At 47.1% G+C, this 12,219-nt stretch overlaps 1 protein-coding gene across 11 annotated transcripts in view; it reads right to left on the bottom strand.

Annotated features, from left to right (window-relative positions):
* Window positions 1-5,748, bottom strand: part of FBXO34 (F-box protein 34) — a 40,892-nt gene extending 35,144 nt beyond the window's left edge. For 8 of the 11 annotated variants that reach the window (XM_064715896.1, XM_064715887.1, XM_064715889.1 and 5 more), the window contains exon 1: window positions 5,634-5,748. The gene's annotated coding sequence lies outside the window, so the exon portion shown is untranslated. The remainder of the gene's footprint in view (window positions 1-5,633) is intronic. The other 3 variants (XM_064715894.1, XM_064715893.1, XM_064715891.1) reach the window with 1 other exon arrangement.
* Window positions 5,749-12,219: the final 6,471 nt, after the last annotated feature.

The raw sequence follows: 12,219 nt of genomic DNA on the forward strand, positions 1-12,219 counted from the left end.
ACCACAAAATGAACCAGAAGTAGCTTAGGAGTTGCTAGGGATGTTTAAAGTTAATAAAAATTCTAAATTAAATGGCTGCCGCTTAGGTTTGCCAAAAAATTATGCAAATTTGCAAAGTTCATACATAGTAATTAGCACAGCAAAAAGCAGGTCCCAAATAAGTGATGAAGTTAGCCTCACTCTTATTCATCCAGCAGATGGAATTAGCTATGTGTGAAGCTATTTTTTTTTTTTTTTGCAATTGAAGATTAAACATATTATCCTGAATATCAATTCTGGAAGCACAGCACATTGGATATGTGCATTGATGGAATATGCAAAAATCAGCTTGAATCCTCCTTTTCCATCATTCTGAGCAGGACACTCAAGGTTTACATATTTAAGATTTCATTTTTCAAACTGATTGCTGACAACTTGGTTGAGACAAGTTCTCTCAAAGCACATTCAGAGTTAATAGTCCAAACAGGTTTTTCCAAAGAAAAATGTCTTCCTTGACTGAAAATACATCCTCTTGATGTGCTAATTGACAGATCACAAAAAGTCACCCAAACTGCAAGCCCAAACAACATGTGTCAGTAAAGACTCTTGGGTTTGCCCATTCCTTCTCCAAATCCTGGTTCACAAACCATCACATCCTGAGTGATACAAATTCACCTTTCCCATTCCTAGGATGGATTTACCCCTTGTTTTACACTTCCCTCAGCCCTGGGCTGAACCTCGTGTGTGCCCTTAACCAAAACACTCCACCTGTGTTCCATATTCTCAATTTCATTTCTCCAGGGCTGTCCCACCACAGCAAGTTCATCTCAAAGACACTGAAAGACCCAGCAATTTTAATTTTAGGCTGCATTTTATCTTTCTTAGAACAGCACAGGCCATGAAGGCTCCTATCAACACATCCATCCAGTTTAGGGGGCACCACCCAGCAGCACCAAGAGAGCCTTGAGAATGTTTTGGTTGCTCTCCCTGCACTAAATTACTGCACTGACCACAAAGAAAGTGGATAAGTTTCTTCCTAAAGACCAGCTTCCAAGCAGAAAACTGGTAAAAGAAGTAAAAACAAACTACAAGTCTCTTCCTACATGAGTATTGCTTTCAGGCAGCTCAGAAAAGATTTCTAGAATCTGTGTGTGTTACAAAAAGAACCCAAATCTTACATAATTAAAGGAACATAGGGAGGGGAAGGTAAAATTTAATGCTAATTTCCAAGTCAAGTCAGTGACACCCTGGATTGAATGCTATTAACCAAAATTGTGCAAGTTAAAAGTGGATGTACTGAAAGCAGCAGAAAGCCTGCCCGCAACAAAATGAGAATTCTCTTACAAAAATACTTCTGTGGCCAAATGAAACACTGAGTTTAAGTAAGAAAGCAAGCACTTACACCTATCCTGCTCTCCCCCTCTTCCTTCTCATCTAGGGAGTCTCATTTATCTCAAAGCAATCTAAAGAAAACACTTTGATTTTTCAAGTCAGAAAAGCTGCAGAAATTACTGCCCTGTCTGGCACGAACAAATAATATTTCTGAAATCAAAAGAAGATTCTCCAAGTTAGGGGAAGGGCAAAAACAGTCCTGAATAACTTACTTTGCATAGCCCGATTCCTGCCAAAACAGTTCTGTAAATCCCATGGTAGTTCAGATAATTTCCATTCTTAGAGCAAAAAAAAAAAAAAAGCTAGATCGAACATTAGCAACATTAATTGTGTGATATGACCTGAATGATGCAAGAACAAGTAGTTAAGTGAACCACAGCATCTGCTGAATTTTTAATCACTAGTTGTTTTGCTGCAAGGCAGAAGAACACTGTATATTCCAAGCACTGCATGGAATGGCACATTAGGACAGCAAGATTTTCACTGGCAGCAATTCTGCCTCCCTGCCACCCAAATGCCATCACTTTGCTGGGAGCTGCAGACAGAGCAGCTTCTAAAGCAGGATTATTTTCTAATCACACAGAATAAAAAAGAACCAGCTCTATTTTCTGCTCCCCAAGATACCAGTCAGCCATTTCTAATTTTTTTTTTTAAAGCTGACACTTTATTAACAGCCATTGATGTGTCCCTCTGTAGTTTATTTCCACTCTCCAAACAGCCCAGCAGCAAGTTGCTGCTAAAGAGGTGGTTGAAGCTGGGATGTGTAGGAAGGTGATCTATGTAAACATTCCTATTAGCCCTGTACTGCAACAGGAGGAGCAGCTGCAACATGTTGGGACACACCTGAGCTATATTTAATCCATCTCTCCCTGACACCCAAATTTGGACAGCCAGGTCATGGTACCACTGATGCTCATCCTGTACCTCCACCAGACAGCCCTGCTGGGATTTCTCTGTGTTTGATACCTAAAATAGTTAAATAAATCAACCACCGTGCCTACAGTGGTAAATACAGCTCCATTTATGCTCTAGGCATAAAACTGCAACAGCAGGATTAGCAAGTGATACAGCAGATATTCCACAGATATTCCCTTCCACAAAAAACACCAAAAAAAAAAAAGTTATTTGGGGAATAAACACTAAATCCACAGCTACAATGTGAATTCCAAACAAAAATCCCACAATTACAGGCAGAATCTGAACTATAGACAATTAGTTGGTTTCATATTTTAGGGGTGAAAAAAGGATATTTGAAAAAAAAAAGGACAACGCTCCTACGTTAAAGAAAGACTGTCACACTGACTTTAATAGACACTAAGTTTAATGAGTTAATAGAATCAAAACAGCTTAGAAAACAAGCCAGCAAAATATGGTACAAATAAAAATGGAGCAGCCACACATACCAAAGCAGCATTCCTGTGCCCTCCTTCCTGCAGAGCTTACAGAAGAGGATCTCTAACCCACAACTTTCACTAAACCAGAATTTCCTTCAAAAGCTCAAATCTATGGATTGGAACACCCAGTGATAAATCCAGTAACCAAATAATCCACAAGAGACAAAAAATCCCAGCAGACAAGGACAAGAAAGATGCTTCCCAGGCTATGTTATCCTTCATTATAGGTTTGGGATCAGTCCTGTGTTTTCCTTATAGGCTCAACCATCAGATGCAAGAAAAGCTGCTCTCTTCTCTGAAACCCGGTATCAAACCTGCAACAGGAATATTGAAACATGCCCCAGCTGCTGGGAATACAACAGCCTCTGTGTGTGTGAGGATTACACCAAAATGCTGCTGAGGATTATACCGAAAAATGAAAATAACACATGGTGATGGAGGTGCTGACACCTGGAACCTCAGGGAGTGTCATTACCCAGGCAGGGTCGTGCATCCACTGCACAGCTCTCACCTTCACACCACCCAAACCCAACCTGGCCCCTCCACACCCCAAAACCACAGTCCTTCCTGGAGCTGCACACCAGCCCGTGATAAACACCCACAGCACGAGCTGCAAGATGAGCTTCCAAATTTAAGAAACACAGAAAGATGTTTTATAAGCTCTAAGTCACTCAGCTGCAGCTCAGCACTTAACAAGCCACTCACAATTCTTCTCCAAGTGGGGAAAAGATTTTTAAAGAGCATTTAGTGCAAGTGAAACATCCCCAGCTTTCCCCTCAGCCTCTGGTCGCTCTCCAATTAAATATGAAAGCGACAACTTAGTGCTACTGAGCACGCAGGATGATTTTAAGACAGTGGTATTAAATCAAACCCCACAACTTTTCACACCTATTAAATTGCTACTCTGTCATTAGGAGGGGAGATTTTGATAAGCACGATGCAATTAACAGACAGTGCCTTTGTTACCAGGCTGCTGGTGATGAAGCCCAGGCTCCTTGACATTCCATTTCTCCCCCTCAAAGGCTCTGTGCTACAGCAAATTTATGGGTTTCAGCATGTAAGAGGAGAATTGGGCAGGTTACCTTCAAAATCAGTCAATAAGGCCCTTTCACTGACTCAGGCTGGGGGAAGGCGGGTGCCTGCTGGAAATCAACACAAGGCGCTCCCTTCCCCCTCCCCTCAGGACCCAAAAATGCCGCGTTCAAAACACTCCCATCCCCTGCAGCAAGGGATTAGCCATTTATTAAAAAGGAATCAAAACACTGTAAAAGGCTTCCAGTTAAGATTTCAAGAGGAAAAAAAAAAAAAAAAAATTAACACCGGTGGAACCAGAGTGACATTAGGAATTCTTCTGGGCACTGAAGAACAAGCAGCTCAAAAGCAAACAGGATGTCATTTGTCCCAATGATGCTGATCAAATGGCTCAAAAGGAGGACAGAATTAGATTAATTCTTTTTTTTTTTTTTTTTTACTCAGTCATTTTGCTGTCTCCACACCCAGAAGTAACAGCATTCACAACCTACAGGCATTTAGACTTTGGACTTTCAAGACAACTACCTACCTCCCTGCTTGTCTTTTAGGGTTTTTTATTTTTTTTTTGGCTCTTCTCTAGGGGTGACAGACAATTATAATGGCCAATTATGTAAAACCTTTCATCCGAGAAAACACGAAGCACTACGCAAACACTCATTAAGACTCTCGGCTGGAGCCTGCGCCGCACGCTCTGCTGTCCCACAGCTCCCCTGGATATCTCCAGCCACCAAAGCTGGATGCGAGCGCTGTGGCACGGCCAGGACAGCGCCAGCAGGGCAGGGCCAGCCCCGGAGCGCTTACACGGCCTCGCAGGCGGCTTTTACAGCCCGCAACACGCTCCGGGCTGCCGGGATGAGCTTTGCAGCCCCATCCAAGCCGGTTATTTAAAACCGGAGCAGAGACACACGCGGCTGCTGGGCGTTGTACGAAAGCGCCTCGCAGGACGAGCCTCAGACCCACTGGTCCGGCTGATCCAAGCAGATTTTTCCAACTGGGAGCCGCACGGCACAAGTCAATAATCTCGGTTTACTGAAGAAATTAAAAGCTACGCTTATTGTTTTCCAGTAAGGCCTCGGAGGAAGTAATTCCGAGAAGAAATCACTTCCACTGTAATTGTACTTTTAACCTTTCCTTAGGTTCTTACGCCATCCCCACGTGAAGGCGTCATTCAAGAATTATCACAATATCTAATAACCATTACAGCTCTTTTCGGATCACTGTTTATGTTTAGCGAGTTCACAACCCCTCCCTTCTGATCGATGGATGAACCAGGGGGGAAGCCGTGCAGAAAAAACACCACCAGGAAGTGACCGCAACTCAGGAGATCAAAATTTGGGGGGAAAACACGCGGTTTTAGAGGGGGGTTGCTTTAAAAGAAGATCCCCGAAAAGACTGACCCGCAGAAAACAGGGGGGGCTCGGTGCACCCGGCCACGCGTGGGACGGGCGCGTTACGCAACCGCGGGGAGCGGGGATGCTCCGAGCCCCGCACGGTGAGCGGCCAATGCGGGGGACACGGCACCGAGCCGGGCAGCGCTGCCCGAGCCGCCGGGCCGGAGAGCCGGGGAAGGAGCACCACAAAACCCCCGGGCAGGCCGGGAGCGGGGCGCGGACAGAATAAAGCGAGCGGGTAAAATAAAGCCGGGCAGAGCGCGGTGCCCTCGGCGCGGCCCCGTGCTGCGGGCGGCAGCGGCCCCTCGGCGGCCCCGCAGCCGCCATGGCCGGCGGAGCGCGGGCGCTGCGGGCGGGCCCCGCTCGCCGCTCGCCGCCCACCTGCCCGCACCGCGCCGAACCCAGCGCCCACCCAGCCACCCGTGCCGCGCCCGCGGGAGCCTACCGGGAGCGGGGCCGGAGGACGGGCCGTGGCGGAGCCGCCAGGCTCGGCTCGGCTCGGCTCGGCTCGGCCGGATCCCCCCTGCGCCCGGCGGCGGCGGGAGGAGCCGGGCGGCCGCGCCAATCCGGGGCGGAGCGGGGCGGGACGCGGAGCCGCCGGGGAGGGACGCGGAGCCGCCCCCGCGCCGCGCCAGGCACCGGCCGCCCCGCCGCGCCAGGCACCGGGGGCTCGGCTCGGGGCGCTCCCCGGCTCCTCGCCGGTGCCTGTTCGAGCCCAGCGGGTTCCAAGGCAGCTGCCGGGGCTGCTGACCCCCTGGTTGCCCGCTCTCCCCGGTGTGCCGCGCTCGCAGCCCACCGAGAGGTTTAGCGACCAACGTGGCACTGGAAGCCACGGGGGTGCCAGTTCCCAGCCCACCGGCAACTTAGCAGTGAAATTAGTCTGGGCTGAAAATTAGGAGGCCAAAAAGTCGTTCGAAAAAGCTCCTGGCTTTGAAACCGACTGAATCCCAACTGCAGGGCCAGAAGTATCACAGAATCAATTAGGTTGGAAATGACCTCTGAGATCATCGAGTCCAACCCGTGACAGAACACCACCCTGTCAAGCAGATCATGGCACTGAGTGCCACGTCTAGTTTTTCCTCAAACACCTGCAGGGATGGTGACTCCACCATCTCCCTGGGCTGTCCATCCCAGAAGAGCTGCAGGGAGGTCACTGGGAGTGTCCCTCCCGGCTGGAACCCCACCAGCGTGGTGCCAGCCTTGCCAGCTTGTTTTGCCAACGTTTCCTCCTCAGCACAATCACTAAATGCCCTTTGCTGTCATCTGTCCTTGGCAGAGGCAAACAAGAGCTGCTGTTCCTGCTGTAGATGTATCCACAGCAGTGGTTTGTCATGCAATGTCACCCCAGCCATCTTCCCTGTGCACGTCTCAAGAAGCCTCAGCCTGCTGAGAGAAAGGGCACTGGAGAAATCCTCTGAAACCAAAGGTATTGACAGGAAGAGAGAAACACAAAGAGAAGGCATTGGGAAAAGGGGAATTAAGAGGTGGCATCAGATGGTAGTTTGAACCTAAAAGGGTTTCTACAAGGAGGAGCTTCCACTCTCCTTAGAAGATTTTGGCAGATTGTTTCCAGTTAGATGATGGAAGGAGGCAGCAAACTGAAAAGGCCTGGTTCCTTTCCACCCCAGAGAACAGCAGGAAGCTGTTCAGAGGACATTTTGTTTGGATATCAGGAAAGGTTCTTCCCCCAGAGGGTGGTGGGGCACTGCCCAGGCTCCCTGGGGAATGGGCACAGCTCTAAGGCTGCCAGAGCTCCGTGAGAGTTTGGAGCTCTCAGGCCCAGGGTGGGATTGTTGGGGTGTCTGTGCAGGGCCAGGAGCTGGACTGGCTGGACCTTGTGGGTGCTTTTCCACTCAGAAAATTCCCTGACTCTATGATTCCCTGACCTGCTGGAGGGCAGCACTATTTACTCTCTGGTTACACTACTGAGAGGAGATCCTTGAGACTGTTCTCAAGCTAAAAAGCAGTGTAAGTGTGTCAGCACAGCCCTGTGCCATGACAGCCCTGACCAGGGACACAGCTCATTAGCCAGGATCACATTTACATGGTGCCTCAGATGGCTGAGATGAAGTCTCTGCAGCCCCTGTTGACTGTGACATACAAATGGAGGGTGGGAGGGAAGACAGAGGTAAGCTGAGTTGCTGAAGGTCAAATATTAGATGAGGACAGGACAGAAAACAGACCCTACTGTTCTCACCCCTCCAGTACTTTCTCCTCTGAACTGTAACAAACCACAGAACAACAAGGGGATTTAGCTGCTGCTGACACAGTAGTTTCCTGTGTTCCAGGGGAAAATTCTGTGTTTTGGTATAGGACCAAATGCATATGGAAAAAAAAAAAAACCTTTTACTAGCATGGCCCCACAGCTGGGTGACATGCAGTGAGATGCAAGATATCCCCAGGTGACTTAAAGGGGAATGAAATATGTGCCCTGTCATATTAGGAAAGGCCCCACAAAGATATGGCCCCAATCTTTTGTTGTAAATTGATAAAGACAGTGAACTGCCATTTGCTGCTAAGTGACTTCTAATCATTAAACAACCTTTCTCCTCCCACCCCCTCGGGGCACTTAGTGATAATATAAGAAAGATTTTGCACATTGTTTAGCTTAAATGGCCATCTGGTCCTTCTGCATTTCAGTAGCCTTGAACATTAAAAAAACAACAATAGATAAAGAAACCCAGTCCTATCTTATCAGAGACCTGGAGAAGTTTAACTCTGTCAGAGCAAAGAGGATTAACCAAGTCCTTACAGCTCTTGTATTGTTTCCATCTTGATTAGCAGTCATATTCCTCACAGCTTGTGTTGTACTCCCTAAACCAAGAGAAGGAACTGTCCCTTACTGGCTGTATTCATTTTAACCATGAAACACAACTCCAGCAATTCCAGCCAGCTTCCACTGGAGGTGTTCTGCCTCTGGGCAATGGAGACACAATGGCCAAAAGAAGATACAGGTTTTCTGCCAAAATTAAAAAAAAAAAATGGAATTGTTGTGCAGGTAGAGAAAAGAATGCTCTTTTCAGAGGAAAATGTAATGGTCTTGGCCTAACTCAAACCTACTTCCTGCTGCTGAGACTTCATCTAATCCCACCCCACTAAGTGCTTTCTTCATCTGCTTTTGCTCAAGGGGATAAAAAAACCCATAATTTCCCCAAAGCAACCCGCTGAAAGTTTCTAGAAACAAAAGTTTGGTCTCAGCTTATGATTGATTTATGGTTGAATCCAGCATTTCTTCTGGGGTTAATTCCCACTCCCCTCTTTGCCTCTCAGAGAAAACTAAGAAAGGTTGAGTCTGTTTGGAAAGAAGTGTGATGTCCTTAAGAACACAGCCTTGGGCTTTGAAGAAAGAAGGCAGCTGAGGATGCTTTCACCTGCAGTGCTGGAGCAGGTTTGTGAGGGAACATTTGGTGTGAACAGCCCGTAAATAACAGAGGATGTACAGATATGCTGAGATAAAACCACTCAGGCTGTGTTCCCGAGTGCACTTTGCATGCTGACATTGCTGATTTGCATTTTTGTGAAAGCTGGGAGCTTACAAATGTGCTACAACATCCAGCTTTTGGGTATCAGCTGCCAGAGTGCAACAGAATCCCCAGAGTCAGGTACCTTGTCCTTCTATTTATAGTCCAGAGAGAGACACTTCCCAAGGGCAAGTGGAAACTCCCACCTGGCAGCAGAGAGCAGGAAACATCAAATGAGGGGTGCATTAGATCACTTTGTGTCATTGTTATATTTTCTGAAAAATCCTCTTTGCCCAAGATTTTCACCTGGGAAGCTGAGAAGCCTCAGCTTCTCCTGTGTTTGCTACTCTAAAATGTAGCCTGGAGATTCTTTATCCAAACATGTGAATTAAGTTAATGACCAACCACCATCAGCTGTGTGTTGGACTTTGAAGAGTCAGTCAGGAATTTTTATTATTTATTCTTGTTAAGCCTTCTGTCTATATCCTTCTCTATTCTTTAGTATAGTAATGAAAGGAAAGGAAAGGAAAGGAAAGGAAAGGAAAGGAAAGGAAAGGAAAGGAAAGGAAAGGAAAGGAAAGGAAAGGAAAGGAAAGGAAAGGAAAGGAAAGGAAAGGAAAGGAAAGGAAAGGAAAGGAAAGGAAAGGAAAGGAAAGGAAAGGAAAGGAAAGGAAAGGAATATTCAGCCTTCTAAGAACATAGAGTCAAATTCTCATCTCTCACCTCATCCTGGAGACCTCATCAACTCTGCAGAGCCCTGGAGGTGTTTCCATCAGCTCAGGATCCCAGGCCCACGTTGGGGTTTGGGAATCTGTCAGAGCACTTTGAAGGACTGGAGCAATAATAATTTCTGTTTAACACTGTGGGTGTCAAGGTTGTAATTGATGTTATTTTTTGTCTCTGCTGATCTGGGTGGTGGAGAAACAGCCAGGAAAGGGAAGACACTCTCCAAGCTCATCCAGGTGAGAGTCCAACCATCTTTCTCTATCTTGGACCATGCCCTCCTCCCAGGAGGTGACAGGCTGAGGCACTGGGGGTGGCTTCCCCACATTCCTGGTGAAAATGGGCTGCAGAGCAAAATAAACCCCACAGAACAGAGCAAGAGCCTTAACTGTGTTCCCCGTGCTCAAAGACAGGAATTTCACTTCTGTTTTCAGCTCCTAGAATTTGTTCTGGTTTTTAAACTAGCAACCACTTCAGGTGAAAAGCCTGAGCAGAAGTGGGAAGAGCAGCCAGTGCATCATCATGAATTTGCTGTTCAATCCCTGATTGAGGGGTTATCAATTGAATTTGGCAACCTGTGCCCTCTGCAGTGTCTTATTTTGCCTACAGAGGATTTTCTTTGACTGCAGGCAAGTGGCTGTGAGGTACAGCTTTATAACTCCATTTACCTGTACTTTCACCAAAACATGATCAGAAAATGTAATTATTTCAGGCCTAAATTTGAAGATTAATTTCCCTCCACACTCCATATTGCACTTGATTTGTGCAAGGGTGGGGAGAATCACCTTCACAAAGAACAATATTCCATGTGAAGGAATGAAGAGCAGAAAGAGCAAATTAGCAGATTGCCACATCATGATCTCCTCAGTACCAAATGTATGGGATAATGACAGTTCTGTTGCCAAGAAATAAAGAAATTCAAATTGGTTCTCAAAACTCTATGGCTAAAGTGGGATATTATCATAAAATCATCAGGTCTGTATGAGAACAAGGAGTTTAACCTTTCAGGCATGGCCGATATGTGCACAGGATAATGAGTTTAGAAATTCCCATCCCTTGTTTATTTCTATGAAATGGTAATATGTTTATTTCTCTTAGCACAATAACAATCAGTAGCAATCAGGAATTTGGCTGGAAAACACCTAATTTGAGTGATGTTGCAACACTTTAAAATCTTGGCATTACTCAAACACACTGAGGCCCTTGTGGTGACCTAAATAGTGTCAGTGGAAGGTGTCTGTGCAGCACTTTAAGGAAACCCACTCTGGCTGTAACCTGCCTGGCTCAGGTGACACCTGCAGAGGTGCACAGCAAAGCCAGGGCAGGTGCTCAGGTTCCTCAAGGCTCCACGGCTGTGTTATCACTCCTGTTGTTACCTGAGCTCCTGAGATTAAGCCCAGGCTGTAGCAAAGCTTCCCAAATTCTGTATGGAAACCCACAAGAGTGGAAATGAGCAAAGGTGCCAGTCCAGATGCTGCAAGGAGCAAACAAGTCTTGTTTCAGCATATTCAGGTATGCAGTAAGGAAAAAACCTCCAATTTTTGGTGGAAATTATGACACTCCTAAGCCCACTTCTCCCTAAGACTTGTGTTTCAGCATGGCTCACATCACTGGACTATATCCTGATATAAGGCAGAATTGCTGATGTCCTCAAATTCCATTGCCATAGGAGAAAAAGTGGAGTAAAACAAAAAAAAAATCAGCAAAGCCCGAGGACTGCATTGGATTGGACTGGGTGCACCCCACAGATCTGAGCTCCTGTGGTTCTGTTTAATTGGATCTTTTTCAAACCATCACTTTGGCAGCACTCAATAACCTCCATGCTGGTCTTTTATTATCTCTAGCAAATAAATGACTGTAGGATTAGGCTGGATGGTCAATATTTGTGACCTTTGCTGTGCCCTTTGTCAGTCTGTGCAGAAATGGGGTGACTTTTCCCCGACTGCTCCAATCTGGGATGCCCAGAGCCACTCACTCTGATCCTTGCCATGGGGAACAGCTCTGTGTTCTTGCTGTGCTGCTTAATCCATTTATTGCTGTCTTAAAATCGCCTTTATATACAAAATTACTGATATATTTGTGTAACGCCAGAGGGGATCCCGCATTTTCAGCCTGCTGCCGCTGACCACACTCCTGCTATTCAGCAGTTTCTCGTTTCCAAACACTTTTTTTCCTCCTTCTCCAAGCGTCGTCCCCATTTTTGCAGTGCCACCAAGCGGATGGTTCCCCCGTCAGCATTTGAATCTCCCAAGTTGTAACTTAGAAACGAACACAGAACTCTCCAGTAGCTGAGAATTGTGTTAAACGCAATTCACCCCAGCAAACAGCGGGGTGGGTGCGGTGCGGGCATGGCAGGGAATAAAGGGTTGCTAATAAAAATCACTTTAATTATGTGTTTATGGTTCTTTAAGATCTGTGAAGACCCGGGATGGGCTCCTCAGGACGTGGCACAATGCGGGTGTTCAGGTGTGGTCACAAACCTTGTGGGCTCCTCGGTTCAGGAGAGATGTGGAGCTCCTGGAGCGGGTGCAGGGAGGCCGACAGCGGGACTGGAGCGTCTCCCTGCCCAGGAGAGGCTGAGGGAGCAGGGCTGGATCCCTCCAGAGGGGCCCGATCCCTGTCTGTCCCTGCCTGCAGAAAGGGCTCAGTGACAGGGCAGGCTCTGCTCCAGGGGCCCAGCAATGGCACCAGAGCAACGAGCAGGAGCTGATGCCCACAAGTTGCACCTGAACGTGAGGAAGAACTTCCCTGTGCAGTGACTGAGGCCTGAGCAGAGACCAGAGAGGGTGTGGAGCCTCCCTCACTGGGACATTCCAGAGCTGTCTGGGCACAATCCTGCGCTCTGGG

The sequence above is a fragment of the Zonotrichia leucophrys genome, chromosome 5 (genome assembly GCF_028769735.1).
Source record: "Zonotrichia leucophrys gambelii isolate GWCS_2022_RI chromosome 5, RI_Zleu_2.0, whole genome shotgun sequence".
In the NCBI taxonomy this organism is placed as follows: domain Eukaryota; kingdom Metazoa; phylum Chordata; class Aves; order Passeriformes; family Passerellidae; genus Zonotrichia; species Zonotrichia leucophrys.